Source organism: Melanotaenia boesemani, chromosome 16 (assembly GCF_017639745.1).
Source record: "Melanotaenia boesemani isolate fMelBoe1 chromosome 16, fMelBoe1.pri, whole genome shotgun sequence".
Classification (NCBI taxonomy): Eukaryota; Metazoa; Chordata; class Actinopteri; order Atheriniformes; family Melanotaeniidae; genus Melanotaenia; species Melanotaenia boesemani.
Window position 1 is genome coordinate 2,786,916 of NC_055697.1, and position 9,596 is coordinate 2,796,511.

Sequence of the window (9,596 nt, forward strand, 5' to 3'; positions counted from 1 at the left end):
GGTCTTTATTTCCCACAACTCTTTGTCCACCTGATTAATAGCGGTGATAGTGTCCCTCTGCACCATCCACCCAGCTAGAGCACTTCCCACCCAGCTGGAGCCCCGCCCACCCATCTGCAACACTGCCAACCCAGCTGAAACACCCAGCAACTAGATAGAAATATTATTTAACACTAAATAAACTGCTACCAATCTCAGATGTATCTGTGCATATTTATTTTATCAATAAGACACTTTTCTCTAAAGTGATTCACCCCTCCGGGATTCGAACTTTGATCTCCCGAATAGCAGACGAATGCTCTACTGACTTAGATATCTAGCTGCATGTTCTGATGCCTCTGGTGTGTCTTCCCTTCTGACACTGTGATGACAGCATCTGCTGTTTGAAGTGTGCCATATTTCCTTTAAGGCAAAGCAAGGCAAATTTATTTGTATAACACATTTTATGTACAAGACAATTCAAAATGCTTTACATAAAACATTACAGCAGGGTGCAGAAAACAAAGTGTATTGAAAAACAAAGATTAAAAGAAATAAAAATAATTAATGAAACAGAAAGAAAAGGTTAAAATAAAATAGATAAAATGCAAGAACTAAAGTTTCAGTGTGGGGAAAGAGTATTAACACATGATCAAGTTTAAAGGTTCCAGCTTAAAAGAACCAGATGCAGATCTGGACTCCAAATAAAAACTATTTAAATGCAGCAGAGAACAGGTGGGTCTTTAATCTGGATTTAAATAAACTCAGTCTTTCAGCTGACCTGAGGCTTTTTGAAAGTTTGTTCCAGACATGTGGAGCATAGAAGCTGAATGCAGCTTCTCCATGTTTGGTTCTGACTCTGGGAACTGATAAAAAACTGGATCAAGATGACCTGAGGGTTCTGGTAGGTTCATACTTGATGTATTTAGGTCTTAAACCATTCAGAGCTTTATAGACCAGCAGCAGAATTTTAAAGTCTATCCTTTGACAGACTGGCAGCCAGTGTAAAGACCTCAGAGCTGGACTGAATAGCTTCACTCTGACCTGTTCAGGCAGAATCCATCCGTCTTTAAAAAGTGCATGCAGTCCCAGATAAAGTTGAAGTTGTCTATGAAATGAACTGGATATGTGGTACATGCAGCCGACAGCCAAGCATTCAGACTAAACAGCCTATTGAATCTCTCCACTCCTCCTCTGATGGGAGGGAGAGGCCATTGATGAATATCTGGACATCCAGACAGCTGATCGCATCCAGCAGTTCAGTAAAATCCTGCTTCAGCACCTCAGATTGTTGTTTCACAACATCATTCAACCCCACATGCAGGATGAGGTTTTCCAAAGTTGGGTGCGCTGCCACAATTTGTGTAATTTTGTCTCTTACATCTTATACCATATCCTTGGGAAAGCACAGCACTTTTGTACATTTTCCACACACATTTCTCACGTCTTTCACGCCAAAGTCACCACCCTGGTGTGTAGGGAGATTCTAACCCGATCATCAGATGTAGATCCAGAATCCTGCAGCAGAGGAGCAAATCTGTTCTGTAGTTGCATGTCTGGTTGTTGAGGAGGAGACTTGTTTTTAGTTTTCCTTTTGACAACTGGTCATGTTTGTGTCTTGCTAGGGAGAGGGGTTGAAGAGGTACTCCTAGTTGGCAGAGCAGGCCAGCCGGTTGCGTCACTAATCTCAGCAAACTGGGCTCTGCCTGTTACTCTTCCTCCCATTTCCCTGTGAGATGATTTACTCTTTGCACCAAGAGCATTGCAGAGAGGACTATCAGTAAAAGAGTTATTACCTTGTACATGCCTTTTTCTTTCCAGTTAAGTTTGTGCTAATTAGTTGTGTATTAGCATGATCTTGTCCGCAGTTTTTCATTAAAGGCAAGGTTGCTTGTTTCCACTCAATCCATTTACTTCCACATTCACCTCAAGCTGTTGAATCTTTGTTTCCAGCATGTTGATCTTCTGTAGAAGTTTGTAATAGTCGTCTATAGAGAAAGGAGGCATCTTGCAGCTAGTTAGCTTTAGCTTCTGAGTAACTGTAGATAAGGATTCTGCTATTTGTAGGCCACACTGACATGACACTGACAAGATTGTAAGAGTCTTAAAAATAGTAGTATCCAACCAAATCTACCACAAAATACAGTCCTAGTGATTGATGATTATCCAGGAGCCATTGCTCATAAATTTCTTAAGTAGAAAAATAAGAATATTGGCAGAAAAATGCAAGCAGAGGGGAGAGTGAAGCAGCGAAGCATCAGCAGGGGACAGAAGCAGGAAATAGGCCTGTATTTTCCTTTGCTACACACAGCTTGATAAATGAGGCCCCAGGACCTTGGTTTCTGGATTTCTGCTTCCACGATGCTCCAGATGTTGTGTACTGGTGAAAGGTCTGGACTGCAGGCAGGCCAGTTCAGCAGCCGGACTCTTCTCCTGTGACGCCATGCTGCTGTGATGGATGCAGGATGTGGTTCAGCATCGTCTTGCTGAAATCTGCAAGGCCTTCCCTGAAAGAGACGTAGTCTGGATGGGAGCACATGTTGCTCTAAGACGGGGATCACCAACTCTGGTCTTGAGGGCCGGTATCTTGCAGGTACTGGATGCGTCCTGGCAGCAACACACCTGAGTCAGATGATTGGGACATTAACAGACTTGTGCAGAACCTGACAAACAGGGTGTTGGAGATCTGTTTTGTGAATCAGGTGTTGCAGTAGGGAAACATTCATTACCTGCAGGACACGGCCCTTGAGGACCAGAGTTGGTGATGCCTGTTCTAAAACCTCCATGCACTTGTCAGTGGTAATGGAGCTTCACAAAGGTAGAAGCTGTCAGTTCCAAAGACACTAGTGCTAAGTGTTCCTGAGCCCAGACATTGCTTTCTATTACAGAATCATCTTGGTTTTCAATGCAGCGCTGCCTGAGGGCCTCAGGATTGCAACATCTCACACTGATTTTCATCATCTCTAGATCCACTTTAGGCCCATTTATGTTCCTTTTATGTGCATTAATAGGCATGTCTGTCTTAAACAGCATTGTTCTCATACTCTAATTTCCTTTATGTTGGGTAAAACATCTTCCAGAGGGCAGTGCAGGATCACCTCTGAGATCTGACATCAGTTTCAGACAATAACAAAAATGGTGACAGTGGAGATGACAATGGTGTTCATTCTCAGAAGGAGACCTAAAAATACACAGTGCAGCAGACAGTGGTGTTCTGTACAGCCATTAAATGTATCACAGTTTCATTTTCTTTGTGCCTTTCTCTGGTCTCACATCAGCTATACTGTAAAAACTGACTAAATATAAAGGATGCAGACGGAGAAATAGCTCTGTATCTGTCTTTACCGTAAAGCATAAATGTGCCTTATGTCTGTAGATGAGGGAATATTTAAAGAATTTACAATTTGATGTTAAATTTCTATAGAACTGAGATGTTTTTTTGCAGATTGCCCATTTTTACGTCTGAGAGACTCTCCCTTTTTATAGGTTCTCTTTTTATACCCATTCATCTTAGGGCGCATGGTGAGAATCTGACTATTGAAAGCATAAACCAGCATGGTTTCAGCCCAGAGTGGGGAAGGGGGTCCATGGCTTTTCAGTATTTCAGGAAAATAGGCTGGGAACCCCTGACTTAACCTGTAATTAGTCTACATGTTTTTTTTGTTTGTTTGTTTGTTTGTTTTTTGTTGTTTTGTTGTTTTGTTTTTGTTTGTTTTTTTGTTGTTTTGTTTTTTTGTTTTTTTTGTCACAAACTATGCTGTAGATGTTGCAATTTCCTTAAATCTCTTTTGTACTAAACTCTATGCAATAACCTTTTTATTCCCACATCTATCTATCTATCTATCTATCTATCTATCTATCTATCTATCTATCTATCTATCTATCTATCTATCTACCTATCTATCTATCTAATAAAGATGCAGTGTGTCTAACACCGGTGTTTCTGATACTGTTTGTCCACTGTTTGTCATTGTCCCAGCCAGAGTTAAACGCTGTGATCTGTAGTGAATTCTTTACAAAACATTTATTTAAAAAATGTATTTAATTTGTTAGTTCTTTTATTAGACAGAGGCAGTGAACAGTCTGCACTGGAGCTGGCCAGTTTGCAGATACGGTCTTCTATATGATCATTGAACAATGTTAGTCCTCTTCATAATGGACCAAAACTTTGTCATTTTGGTTTTTATTTTATTTTTATTTATTTATTTCAATAATTTCTCTGCAGAACATTTCATAGTCCTGTTTTTCTTTCAAAACTATATAAATATGTATGAATAATGTTTAAATCACAATTAAACACAACAGATGAGAATATTGATAAATTTCTTACTAACATCAAGCTTCCAGAATGAAAACATGAAAATCAATCCCAATCACGCCCCTCCAGGTCTCACTGTCATTTGCCACATGGGCATTGAAGTCCCCCAGCAGAACGAGGGAGTTCCCGGAAAGAGGGCTCTCCAACACCCCCTCCAAAGACTCCAAAAGTGTGCATACTCTGAACTGCTGTTTGGTGCATAAGCACAAACAACAGTCAGAACCCGTCCCCCCACCTAAAGGCGGGGGGAGGCTACCCTTTCATCCACCGGGGTAAACCCCAACCGACAGGTGCCAAGTCGGGGGGCAATGAGCATGCCCACACCTGCTCGGTGCCTCTCACCAGGAGCAACTCCAGAATGGAAGAGGGTCCAGCCCCTCTCAAGGACAGTGGTTCCAGAGCCCAAGCCGTGTGTCGAGGTGAGTCTCAACCTCTCGCACTAGCTCAGGCTACTTCCCACCAGAGAGGTGACATTCCACGTTTCTAGACCTAGCTTCTGCAGCCGAGGATCAAACCGCCAGGGTCCCCACTTCTGGCAGCCACCCAGCTCACACTGCACCCGACCCCTATGGACCCCCCTGCAGGTGGTGGGCCCACGGGAGGGGGGGCCCATGTCACCCTTTCGGGTTGAGCCCAACCGGCATATATATAATTACAGATGAGTTATATCATCAAATTAGCATCATTAGGTACAAGTTTGTCACGAGCAGCTTATTACAGCATGAGCTCAACTCAGACAAGAGGGAAAATAAATAAAACAGCCATGCAGGTCGATGGTGGATAGATCTCTCTGCCAGGATGACAGACATGCAGCAGATAACTGTGCAAAGGAAACCACAGAGCAGATTAACAAAGATAACATAGACAAACTAATGTAAACATATGAAGAATGTGATCTGCTAAGATGTCATATATATTCTAGGTGTTAACCCAAACAGGAAAAAAGCAGCTTAGAGCAGTGAAGTTGGTGCTTACACTCTGGTGAAATGAGAAAACAACCCTTCTTTTATATTTTAAAGACATGTTTTAAAAAACGGGTTGTCGAGTTGAAGCAGTGACAGTAAAAGTAACTCCACCAGTAACAGACTGTGGAGAAAAAGAAGCCCACAGGAGTATGCAAGGTGTTTGCCACATAAAATAAGCTGGATTGTAACTTTTAATTAGGGTAATTTGATATTTGACCAGATACACAGTGGATGATGACACCCTGGAAATCTGAAAGAAATACTGTAGTGGGAGCCTGTATTATTTATAGATCTGGTGTCTTTACAGTGAGAGATTAGCAAGATAGTGATCAAACTGTAGGTGTGCAGAGCAGCAGGTGTTAAGGTTCCATGAAGCTGACATGGAATTTCACATCAGCCCTAAATACAGAAATAAGTCTGTGACATACAAATGTCGTCATCTACTCGCTCTAAATGTAACAGCTGAAAATGAATTACTCAGCTTCTTAAACCTTACTTATCACCAAAAGGATCAAACAAATATTAATTATACAATTAAAATGTTTGAATTAATAAAAACCCTGAAAAGTTGGATGAAGAAGAGAAGGCCTGAGAATTAAGACTTATATCTAGTTTATTTTCCTTGATTTTTATTTACCACCATAATTCCAAAAAAGTTGGGTCTGTACTGTGTAAAATGTAAAATAAAACCAGAAAGCAATTATTTCTGCTGGCAGCAACACGTCTGGAAAAAGTAGTTTCAGGGTGATGTTTAGTATTGTGTAGCATCCCCTCTTCTTTTAACAACTGTACAGTTTTCTGCTTTGCCTCAGACCATTTTAAATGGAAATCCACCTTCAGCCTTGTTCCACGTGCACAGAGATTCCTCCTGAATCTCTAAATTGGTAGATGAAATTATACACTGTAGATGATGGGATCTTTGTAACAATTTTATGTTGAGGAAGTTTTTTACCACATATTTATAGATGCAGTTTATCTCAGATTGGTGAAATTCTGGTCAGCTTTCCATCTGAGAGACTCTGCCTCTCTGAAATGCTCCTTTTATACCAGTCATGTTAGTGACCTGTTGCCAGGTAACATGATTAGTTGTCAAATGCTCCTCCAGGTGTTTCTGGTTTGTGCCAGGTACTTTTCCAGCCTTTTGTTGCTCCTGTTCCAACTTTTTGCCTTTTCCTGGACAGAGGTTATGTTGGTTTGTCTGTCTGTCTGTTAGTAACAAAATTTAAAAACTAATGGAACAATTAAAGGAGTCATCACCTGGAAATTGCACTTTTTCAAGTTAAAACAACAAGTTAAAACCAAAAGTATTGGTTTTGGACTGAAGGATAAACTCCCGCAAACACATGATTTTAATTTGCTCCTGGGATTTCATCATCACAGGAGGCTATTTGAATAAGCCAGTCCCTCTTTCACACCTAAAGTCATGAACTCTCAGGAGACAAAGTTGTGGTTTGAGCAAAGAACAAGCTCTATGTTTGATTTTTTTTTGTTTAATAAGTTTTCAAAAAAATATTTAAAGACACTTAGAGGACAGTGGATACATGAAAAGACCAACTTGCACTCGGGAGTGTCGGCTAGGCCCCAGGTGTGCAGGGTGGCCAGGCTTGGGAGGACGTCATAGACTGATTGGATGAGAAACTTGATGCATGATGCTTTAGCCTTCCCTTCCAAGGCTCTCTTAAGGAATCGAGTGGGATTCTGCCTGCTCCCATTGAATTATTGGCAAAAATAAAAACAAGTAAACACAACGGCCTGACGGGGGCCTGCACTCTGATGGCTTCTAGTTACGTGTGGAATGTGAAATTTAGCCAGTAAATGTTTCACAATGAAGTCGCCGTGTAATTGATTTTTGAAGTGTTTGACTTAGATATCAGTTAGAAAACAAATCAATCAGGAGGGTAAAACCTGATACAGTCGCTGCTCATTTGATGTGGTTAACAGGGAATGTGGTGCAGCTGCATTCCCGACATACTCTGCTGCAGAGTGAAGACGCATCATGTCAATACTTCACTTCATAGTGTTACAAACTTATCTAAAGTACAAACAGAGTTCTAGCTTCAGCTGTAAAAACTCATAAACTATATGTTTAGGACATAAAGAAAACCACTTAAATGAAAATGTAAATAAGATTTGCTTCATGTATCTTAGTGAAAAAGCGTATTCCTCATAACTTTAAGTAGCGTAATCTTAATTTCTGATGGCTGATGGTTTAATCCATCCCTTTAACTCCTCACATAAACAATCATTTTGAAAAGGAGCCAAAAAGTTGTGACGTATCAATAAATCCGTGAGTATGGATTATACATAGACTACAGACATAGACCTCAGTTAATCTGCGGGCCTCACAAGGAAGCAGGTGGAGCTGCAGCAGCAAGGCCCTCGTGCAACGCGAAGTGGGAAGGCCGAGACATGCCTGGTATCTGGATTAGCTGTGGTATTCTGCCCCGCAGCAACACTGCTGATGACTAACCTCTGAAAATCCACGTCAGTCTTCTTTGACAAACCTCACACACCGTGGTGACCATGACTGACTTTAGAGGGCAGATGAAGGCAAAGCTGCCGCACAGACAGCAACAATGTGTAATAAATACTTAATTACAAGGAAAAGTTTCATACCTTCATTTCCATCCAATCATTTAAGGCGGGGAAAGTTATGTGATAATTATAGAGCTAAGAGGACAGAAGAGAGATTTATTTATTTATTTTATTTTGGATTTAACTTTATTGTTGCTTACAGGCGAGATATTGTCTTGGGCCAATATAAATGGCTTATAAATATAAAAACACATTTTACACATATATTACACCAAATTGAGAAAAAGAGAAGAAGAAGAATGGACAATATGCTGCGTTTTTTAAATTACTTTTTTTCTTTGGCACTGTCGCTCTTTTCACTCTTTACACTTCTTCTCTCCGACCCTTTAACAGTTAACGGTAACACTTGTCATTATATTATATACACATCACCTCTTTTCATGATTCACAGGAACACACACAGAACAGCACAAGCGCACACACATCCCTGTCACAACAAAAATTTTAATCAGCTGCAAGAAATAAAAGCAGATATAATATTACTCCAAGAAACTCATTTATCCAACTCAACAATGGATCTTCTCTCAACAACCCAGTTTCCACACGTGTATTCTGCATGCTGACACAGTCACTGAGTTGTCCAGTGGGTTCATATACTAAGAGATAATTCTTCTTTTTATTTTTCCTGTGAGTTAGTATCTGGTCGCTGTTATGTCTTTTTGATTTGGTTATTATTTAAAAACTCTTAATGACTAGCAGCTCTGTTTTTTTGTGTGTTTTTGTTTTTGTAAAAGTTGTAGGAAGTTTTCTGGTGTGTTCATGTACAGGTGTAACAGTTTGTTGTCTGGTGATGGTGTGGATTAAAGGGTCGTTTCCTTCTGTCTGTGATCTTTTTGTCTCCTTTCTTCTTTCCCTTTTGCATCTTTTTGCTATTTTCCATCTTTTTCTGTCCCCTCCGGTCAGGTCCAGCAAGATTACATAGATTCCATGATTCAAAGTAAATAAATTAATAAATGAATCAGATTATCAAGAGGAGCCTAACCCATAGGCCTCCCCTTAGCAGAGCAAATTTGTTCAGCACGATACAGCAAACAGATTATCATTTTGCTGCTATGATACAGGTTAAAAAAAAAAAAAAGGACAATATGCTGCCGCTTACAGAATTGGAGGGAATGTATACCTTCTCATTAATACTGCTCTGAGCTTGTGCATGTGTCATCTCTCACATACAGTGGCTGTCTTGTATGTGTGTGTGTATATATATGTGTGTGTATTTTTATTTTTTATAAACTGACAGTTAGGTGGCTGCAGGGAGGAGTGAGCTAGGATCAGGGATTAGGAAGGAAATATAAGTTATTACTTCATCCTGCTCCTTTTCAGACTTCTTAGTAACTGTCATTGTATAACTGTTGTTTGTTGTTTCTAAAAAATATAAACAAACACCAGGACCAGTAAGGTGTGGGCACAACGCAGGTGTTAAATCTTAGTCCCTGATCATGCACGTCCAGGACCAGGACTTTATGTTTGCGACCTGAACATTTCATCCAGGTAGGTCTTTACCTGCGAACAGACTGAGCAGGAACTCTGTTTAGTTGTGTTCTATGAAAAATATGGACACGCATAGCTTTGTTTTTAATGAGCAGGTGTGTCCAAACTGGTATTACATGTTTATGCATTCATTATTTGTTTCTGTTAATGGTTGTTGCTTCTTCGTTTAACCTCTTAAGGCTTTTTATTCTTTTTACGATTATATAAAAACTAAATCAATGCAGTAAAAAAACAAACAAAAAAGACAAAAT